Consider the following 9496-nt stretch of genomic DNA (forward strand, 5'->3'; position numbering starts at 1 on the left):
ATTAAGGGTGATCGGACATCTGGTGTTGTTAAGTCCAAGTGAGTGAAGCTTGGCATATGGAGTCGGAGAGGGCTTGGTAGCTCGTTCTCCGAACTAGGTTAGAGGGGGCACTCTAAACCTAGGAGTTGGATCGGTCCGCAGACCGATCCAGTGATACTCAGTGTTTCCTGATCGGTCTGGTGACCGATCAGATTCCACTCAGTAGCATACTGTGGAGTTCCTGATCGGTCCACAGACCGATCAGGCAACGATCAGAAGCGGAGAAAAGAAGCTCCTGATCGGTCTCCACGACCGCTAAAGAGACGAGCGATTCTCTGCCTGTGAGAGAGCTGGGAGAGCTGGGATCGGTCTGGGGACCGATCAGGACAGAGCCTGATCGGTCCACAGACCGATCAGAGTACGCACAGAAGGTTCTGTGCACTGGCTGATCGGTCTGGGGACCGATCAGAGCTCCGATCGCGACACCTGCTGTTTCTCCTTCGCAGGTATAAAGGGGCTGAGGGCTTCTACAGGGCAAGAACTTCCTCTTCTCTTCTGCTACAGAGCTGCTGTTCTGGTGCTTGAGCTTTGTTGAGCTCTTCGTCGCAAGCTTCGCGTGAGCTTCTCGACTGGGATATCCTGTTGTTGTAGGTGTTCTGAGGAGCTGCTGCTTCAACGAAATCCAGTCGGCAAGGAGGCAAGAAAACCTGTGTTTTTACATTCATTGTTCTTGTCTTCTTGTATTTCTTGTTGTATTCCTTTCTTGCTGTTGCAAGAATATTGTGGCGAGGTTTCTCCACCCACAAGGAGTATATTGTATTAGCCGGTTCTCCGGGGACTCATCCACCGACGGATTGACTGGACTCGTCCACCTTACGGACACGCCGAGGAGTAGGAGCCCTAATCTCCGAACCTCGTTACATCGACGCGTTGAGGTTTGATCTTCTTGTTTTCGTTTCCTTGTTTGTTTTTCCGCTGTGCTAACGAATTGTAGGAAGAAAAACGAGAAATTGGGGTCGGCTATTCACACCCCCCTCTCTAGCCGCGTACAAAGGATCCTAACACCAACCTCCTATGCCACAACCACGATTCTTCTTCTTTTGACATGAAACACTTAGCAGAGACATTAGTAGCACTTTTAAAGGATACTTGGTAAATGTTATCTACCCTTGTGCCCACTAGTACCGTGTCAAGTGTGTCAATGTGTTTGACCAGACATTGACTTGAATGAAACTCAATTGTGTAACCCGTATCACACAATTGGCTGACACTTAGGAGATTAAAAGTCATCCCCTTGACTAGAAGGACATTTTTGATTTGGAGACATTCGGATATTTGAATATCTCCAATTCCTATAACCTTAAGGCTACCATTATTACCAAAGGACACATTACCTCTATTTTTGTTTTGAAGGGTGGTAAAGAGTGACTTGTCCCCGGTCATGTGCTTGGAGCATCCACTATCAACAAACCAAGTTGATAGATGCTCCCCCTCGACAAATGGCTACAAGACACGAAAGATAGATGTTTTAGGTACCCAAATCTTGGGACCTAATGCATCTACAATGAAAGACCTAGGAACTCATGCCTTGGTCACACCCTTCCTAGTCTCATGAACCCTAGAAGCATGTGATCTATGAAATTGGGTTCTAGACACTAAGGAAATGAAACTAGACTCCTTAGGTTGATATCCTAATCCAGCCTTGTTATAGACCGCCCTTTGGGCATTTAGAATCATATCTAAGGTCTTAGAGTTAGTTGAGAATTTCTCAAGCATTTTCTTGAGTTTCTCAACTTCACTCTTTAGGGCATTATTTTCATCCTCAAGAAGCTCTTGATGAAGGTCATCAACCTCATCTTCCCTAAGAGTCTTCAAGTGCTCTACTTCTTCTTTTAAAGATTTAATTTCTGTTTTTGATTTCTTAAGCATAGTAGACAAATGAGCAATAGTCCTATAGCATTTTTCTAAATGTGGGGAAGTTACCTCTTCATCATCCGAAGATGATGAAGCCGCGGCTGATGTATCACTTCCGGAGTCCGATTCCTCCCTTGCCATGAGTGCTAATTGATGAGTGCTTTTCTCCTTCTCTTCCTCTGATGAGCTTGAGGAGGATTCATCCCAAGAAGCTTTGATAGCTTTCTTCTTCTTGGCCCTTTCTTCCTTCTTCTTGAGTTTTGGACACTCGCTCCGATAGTGTCCTTTCTTGCTACACTCATAACAAGTAACGTTAGTCTTATCAATATTTTGATCAATAGACTTACCTTTCCCTTTGTATTTTCGGCTCCTTCTCATGATTCTCCTCACGAAGTTGGCCATCTCGCTTGATGATGATCCTCCTTCATCATCGGACTCGGAGGAGGATGAGGATGTAGGAATTTCTTTCTCCTTTTTCTTTTCTTTCTTCCTTCTTCCATCCTTGCTCTTTTCTCCTGCAACTAAAGCAATACCTTTCTCTTTTTGACCTTTGTTAGCAAGTTCATGAAGTTCCATTTCACAAAAGAATTCATCTAACTTAACAATTGAAAGGTCCTTGGAGACCTTGTAGGCATCTACCATAGATGACCACAAGGCATTCCTTGGAAAATCTTTGAGAGCGTACCTTACGAAATCGTGATTCTCTACGCGTTCATCCACGGAATGAAGACCATTGATGATCTCTTTGAACCTTCCGTGTAGTTCACTTACCGTTTCACTCTCCTTCATGGAAAGATTTTGTAGTTGGTTGAGGAACAAGTCTCTCTTGGCGATCCGAGAGTCTCGAGTTCCTTCTTGGAGCTCGATGAGCTTGTTCCACAAGTCCTTTGCACTCACAAATGGGTCTACCTTGACAAGTTGATCTTTGGCTATTCCACATTGTAGGGTGACCACCGCCTTGGCATCGGCTTGTCCTTTGCGAGTTTGCTCGGCGGACCACCTTGATGACTCTAGTTCCTTACCTTCTTCATCCTTCGGAGGTGTGAAACCTTCCTTGACCGAGAACCACATGGAGATGTCGGTCTTGAGATAATACTCCATACGGCTCTTCCAATATTGGAAGTCCGCTCCATCGAAGTAGGGTGGGCGATTGGTACTAAAGCCTTCCTTCATAGCCATCTTCTTGCTCTTTTGGGTGTTACTCCGGATGAAGAGCACCAAGCTCTGATACCACTTGTTAGGATCTTGGGATGGCTAGAGAGGGGGGGTGTGAATAGCCTCCACTAAAAGTCAACCAATTTCCTCACAAAACTTTGTTAGCACAGCGGATATAAACAAGAACAAAAACTGATGCAAGGAAAGAAAACCAACCAACACTAACAAAATGATGTACGAGGTTCGGGGATAACTTGCCCCTACTCCTCGGCATGTTCGTAAGGTGGACGATCCCTTGATCTTTCGGTAGATCATACCCCGGACAAATTCCGGCTAAGAATCTCTCCTTCTCGATGGAGTAACCTCTCCACAAAGATCACAAAAGTATATTTGAAAGTGAAGCACAATTACTTATAGAGTGTGGCTAAAGGATTGAACAGTTTAACTTACAGCCACGAAGCAGAAAAACAAAGACCGAAGGAATCAGCCAAGAGCTCAACAACACACACAACCTCTTGCTTGATCGACAGAGAGAGTTTTTCTAGAACCTTAGCAAACCTCTCTTCTTCCTTCTTCTTATTCTGCTTGCTTACCGTAGAGAATCGCTGTCACCTGTATCGGATCACTGCAACCAAACCAGGCGTCGTCAATCACTCTTGCTCCTCACCTGGTTCTCTGAACTCACACCAATACCATCCATGGTCTTCTCTGGTGTCTCTGAGCTCGAACCAATGAGCAAAAGTCCAACTGATCGCGGTCAGTGAACGTTGAAGCTCGAATTGCATCACTTGCAGCGAAATACAGCATAAAGGTCACTTGTTCTTATTCTTCTGATGGAGCTTCATTTGAAATTAACCAATGGCATGATACCTACAACCTGTAACTTAAAGATCTCACAGCAGATAATTCGATCAAGTGAATCAGAAGTGAATCATAAGTGAATCAGCAAAATCAGAGAAGCAGCAGACACAAACGACATGTTGTGGATCGGTCAACAGACCGATCCATAGATCTCTGGACCGATCAGGATTTCTCCTGATCGATCTGGAAGGAGTCTGATCGGTCTGTGGACCGATCAGACTATGGGTGGATCGGTGCACAGACCGATCCCCCCCTCGATTCTGAGCTCCGTCAATTGTTGCTAATCGGTCAGTAGACTGATCAGATAGCCCACAGAAGCTTCTGTGTGGTAACTGATCGGTCCACAGACCGATCAGATAACCCACAGAAACTCTCTGTGTGGTTTTTGATCGGTCCATAGACCGATCAGAGACTTCAAGTATCACTGGATCGGTCTGTCGACCGATCCAGTCACACAGAGTATCACTAGATTGGTCTGTTGACCGATCCAAAGTCCATGAGTTAGTTTTAGAGCTTCCCAGCCCTAAACTCTAACGTCTTCTTGGTCCAGAGAACGAGCTACCATGCCCTCTCTGACCTAGTCCGGAGAACGAGCTGCCGAGCCCTCTCCGACTTCGTCCGGTCCAGAGAACGAGCTACCGAGCCCTCTCTGACCTAGTCCGGAGAACGAGCTGCCAAGCCCTCTCCGACTTCGTCCGGTCCAGAGAACGAGCTACCGAACCCTCTCTGACCTAGTCCGGAGAACGAACTGTCGAGCCCTCTCCGACTCCGTCCGGTCCAGAGAACGAGCTACCGAGCCCTCTCTGACCTAGTCCGGAGAACGAGCTGCCGAGCCCTCTCCGACTTCGCGTGCCAAGTATCCGTACTTGGACTTTTCCTCTCCTCATGATCAACCTTGATCAATAATCAGTCTGAGTTTAATTAATATCTGATACAAACTTAAATCAGTGTCAACATCAAAACAACAGCTAGGTCAGATTGTATCAACAGTTTTCTCCTATTCTAATCATGACATCACCTATTTCTATATCTAATTCGTGTTTTGCTTAATAATCTCATTTTACCTAAACTATCCAATATTCTAAGTAAATATTATATAATTGGGGATCACATTCAGTTATATTTAATAAGATGACATCTTTTCCAAAAAAAAATATAACTTCTGGGGACTTTCTTTTTCCTATTGTCCTAATGAGAGCATTGTTATATGTGTAAGGCACTATCCTAGTACGAGGAGGATGTCCTTGCCCATAATATATTGTTCTCATTGTACTTTCTGGCATTTTAACTTCGTACGGTTTAGAAGTAGTTGAAGATTTTGCTAGATTCATGAAGTTTTTGGTTGACCTAGGAATACTAATATCAGAAAGGTTATCTGTATTTCCTATTGACTAAATGTTTTAGGCTATGATATTCCAGTCTTCGTTAAAATATAGTGTCCAGTTTGATGGAAGTTTCTAATGTTCTAAATCAAAGGCTTCTAATTCTAAAAGATCTTGAGTAGTTAAATGTTCTGCGGTCTCAGATGGCATATAGACATATTCATCTAAGTCATTGAACAAACCATAAGTTACCTCTAGTGTATTCATATAATTGTAAGTTTTTGCTAGAGTACTAGCTTGGTTAATTTTATTTCTTTGTACCATTTGCAGATGTTTTTGTCCAAATTGTTTTAAAATCTAGAGGGGATCTGAAGTATGAAATATTAAGTTATGATTGGGTTCAGATTCTTCTTTTTATTGGTGCAATATTCCTAGGTCAAGTTTGACCAAGTTAACTAAGCTTGAGTTGGCTCAAGCTTGAGTCTTGATTTTTGAGTTTAGATGTTTGAGTTTCAATGTTTGACAATATGTGGAGATTGCAGGTGCAGTCATCTGATTAGGGAGATTGTTGGTGCAATTCCCCTCTGGTCAAGGTTTGACCAGTTTGATGTGAAGAAGAGTCAAGTAGGTCAAGGTTGACCGGATACTTGACTGGGAAAGTCCTGGTGAGTGAAGCCAGGCAGATGGAAGTCTTGGTGAGTGAAGTCAGGTAGTTGGAAATCCTGGTAAGTGAAGTCAGGTAAAAATCCTAGTGAGTGAAGCTAGGTGAATGCCTTGGTGAGTGAAGTCAGGTAAACGGAAGTCCTGTGAGTGAAGTCGGGCAGTGGGAAAATTCTGGTGAGTGAAACTAGGTGAAAGCCCTAGTGAATGAAACTAGGCAAATGGAAAAACCTGGTGAGTGAAGCCAGACATGTGGAAATCCAGGTGGGTCAAAGTTGACCAGACACCTGGTGTTGGGAAGCCCAAGTAGGTCAAAGGATTGATCGGATACTTGGCACAAGGAAATTCAGATGGGTCAAGGGTGACCGGACATCTGGTGGAAGGAAGTCCAAATGGGTCATGGAGGACCGGACACTTGGCATGAGATGATAAATCTAAGTGGGTCAAGGTTGACCGGACACTTGGCACGAGGAGAAAATTCCAAGTGGGTCAAAGGATTGACTGGACACTTGGTAAAGAAATCCCAGCACGTCAAGGTTGATCGAATGCTAGGCTTGAGGAGTTCTAGAAGGTCATGATTGACCGAATGTTGGGTTTAGGAACCTTGGACTTGAGTTAAGCAGGTTAAAGGAAGGTTAATCGATCGGTTGATCGATTGAACCGTGGTTTAATCGATCAACCGATCGATTGAACCGTGGTTTAATCGATCAACCGATCGATTGAACACCGATCGATTGAACTGTGGTTCAATCGATCAGCCGATTAATTGAAGGTGTGCTGCAAGTGATGGCTGGCCCAATCGATCGACTGATCGATTGGGAAGAAAAATCGTAAGTACAGAGGTCTTCCCAATCGATCGACCGATCGATTGGACACCGGCAATCGATCGGGCGATCGATTGGGGTTGGATTTCTCGTACGATGCGAGGAACACTGAATCGATCAAGCGATCGATTTAAGCCTTTTCCAACGGAGCACAGAGGCACTCCGAATCGATCAACCGATCGATTCAAGTCTCCCCAATTGATTGGTAAATCGATTGGAATATGACCGTTGCGAAGGAAATGCACAAAAGCCCTCTTCCCCACAGCGATTTTATAGATCTCTTCTCCCACTCTTTTCTACAAGCTCACAGGTGATCTCATGCCGGTTCTTGAAGCTTTCTTGGAGATAAGTGTTGTTTCACTTCCAAGTCAAGATGCGTTCCATACAAGAAGAAGAAGCAAGCTAGGGTTTCGATTATTGTAAATCTTATAAGATTTCATATTGTATTAGCTTCTTTTATTCTTCTTCTTGTACCATTATATTGAGAGCTTGTACAAGCTTTCTCCGCCTCCGGTAGTTACCGAGAAGGAGCGTTTTCATAGTGGATGAGTGAGTGAGGGTTGGATCCTTGAATTAGTCACCTCTTCTTGAGGTGGATACCAAGTAAATCCTTGTGTTAGCGTTGTGAGTCTTGTTTCGAGTCCATTCTGCTGCATATCATCATCACGGAGCAAGACAATGAGCGCGACGAGCTATTCACCCCCTCCAGCTACAAATCGACCCTAACACTTTTGGTTCAGTAGCAAAAGTTTTTAGTTGGTATCTAGAGAAACGGACAGAGAGTTGATTGTTTCTGTCTTTGTACATAAGTGAAGATGTTGGTTTTAGTGTAATATCTGGATTGTGTAGATTGATATTCCATTCTAATCCTGCTAAAGTTTCTGAGTTGTATTCTCTTGGCTTAAGAAAATGTATTCCTTTCATCGTTAAGGCTCCAATCATATCATTAACAGAAAATTTAAAATGATTAAGCATGTGGTTCATCGTTTTGCCTAAAGATATAATATCAAGTTGGATATTATCTCCTTGAAATTGACTATATCCTTTTGCTTGAATATGAATTTTAATATGTTTAATAAAGTCTCTGATAATTATATTAAAATTTGGACATAATTAAGTAAGTAATACTTAAATTGACATTCATATCTACTTCTATGAGGCCTATAATGTCTTTTTTAATTATCTGAAAGTCTAGTATCATATAATACTAGAAGTACTTTTCTTTCTAATTTGGCTCTTGTAAGTCTTCTTAGTCTAAACACAAGGAGTCCTAAATAGATATAATTATATTTCAGAAAATATTAAGGTTTGGTGGCCTCTTCTGTCATAAGACCAAGTCTTACTTCTCCTTTATCAGGAAGATACAGAGCTTCTTGTCTATGATATCTATATACTGATGTAGAGAAATTTTAAATCCCTTGGCTAAAATTTCAAAATTACACATCTAATTCCCAGTTTGCCACTCAGTATTCGCTCGTCAATTTTTTTAATCGATTGCTATAGTATTTTTAACTGATTAAAAACCTTTCGCAACCATGAATAATAACCCCAATCGATTTGTTATAGTATTTTAACTGATTAAAAAATTATTGTAACCATAAATAATCATAATCGACTGCTACATTATATCGATTAATTAAAATTAACGGATGAACCTACAGATTGACATGTAACTAGGTTCTATATGCTCATGTCATGCTCTTGAATATACCTATACCATCAAATATCATTGTGATATATCATATTGAAAACAACAATTTTTTTACATGGATGTCGAAAGCTCGTTATAACTTATAATTTTCACAACGATGATAATCACTAATCGACACCATAAATGTATTGCTTGGACTTTCACATTTATAAAGATATTAAAATTTCAAAAAAAAAAAATTCGAATGATGAAGGTCCATCAGTTGATTTCGTCCAAAAGTGACTGATGAATCTTAGAGAGCTTTGATTAATATGAAACTATGTGTTATGTGGTCGTGCAATGCTCCTAGATATATCGATGCCCTCAAATAGCATTGTGATACATCATATTGAAAATAATGATTTTTTTACATAAATCGAGCATGAGAAATGATGTCGGAAGCTCGTTATAATTTCCATGATGATGATAATCACTGATTGCCACTATAAATGAGTTGCTTAGACTTCTAAATTTTTTAAGATATCAAATTTCTGATTTTTTGAATGGTGAAGGCTCATCAACCAGTTTTATCCAAAAATGACTGATGAGTTTAAAAATCTCAGATTGATATAGAATCATATTTTATGTGCTCGTGTTGTACTCCTAAATAAATCTATGCCCACAAACATGATTGTGATACACCATATTGACAGAAATAATTTTTTTATACAGATCAGACACTATAACAATCAATTTTGTCTGAAAGTCTTTTTAATCTATTAAATTACTATAGCAATCGATTAGGATCACTGTTCAGGAACACAAAAGGATTTTAATCGATTAAAACACTATAACAATTGATTAAAAAAATTTGACAAGCAAATGCAAAGGGGCAAAATGGGAATTATATACATGATTTGATTATTTTAAAACTTACCTACTGATTTGAGTATTCGAAAAGTTTATCGATGTAGTTCTATATATTGGCAAAAAAATATTAAATGTTTTATCTTAAGAATATTCTTATTTTCAGTGTTATTGTAATAGCTATGACTAACTGATATAATGTGTAGAAGTTATGAGATAGCTGTTATATATTATTTTTCAAGTAATTTTTAATCAATTTAAAATAATTTTGATAAAGTTTAAAT

The sequence above is a fragment of the Zingiber officinale genome, chromosome 4A (assembly GCF_018446385.1).
Source record: "Zingiber officinale cultivar Zhangliang chromosome 4A, Zo_v1.1, whole genome shotgun sequence".
Classification (NCBI taxonomy): Eukaryota; Viridiplantae; Streptophyta; class Magnoliopsida; order Zingiberales; family Zingiberaceae; genus Zingiber; species Zingiber officinale.